Here is a 303-nt window from a genome sequence, read left to right as displayed (position 1 = left end):
CGCCTGGGTGGCTCAGTTGGTTAAGCGACTGCCTTCAGCTCAGGTCATGATCCCAGGGTCCTGGGATCGAGTCCCGCATCGGGCTCCCTGCTCTGCAGGGAGCCTGCTTCTCCCTCTCCCACTCCCCCTGCTTGTGTTCCCTCTCTCGCTGTGTCTCTCTCTGTCAAATAAATAAATAAAATCTTAAAAAAAAAAAAAAATCTTTAAAAGATAAAAAACAAAGCAAAAAGCAAATCCCCAAACACCAAGAACAAATGAATCCAACTGTGTATCGAGTTGATGGCATAATTACTCGGAAAAAAA

The sequence above is a fragment of the Leptonychotes weddellii genome, chromosome 1, assembly GCF_054177405.1.
Source record: "Leptonychotes weddellii isolate Sample4059 chromosome 1, ASM5417740v2, whole genome shotgun sequence".
Lineage (NCBI taxonomy): Eukaryota > Metazoa > Chordata > Mammalia > Carnivora > Phocidae > Leptonychotes > Leptonychotes weddellii.
This window is presented reverse-complemented; position numbering follows the sequence as displayed.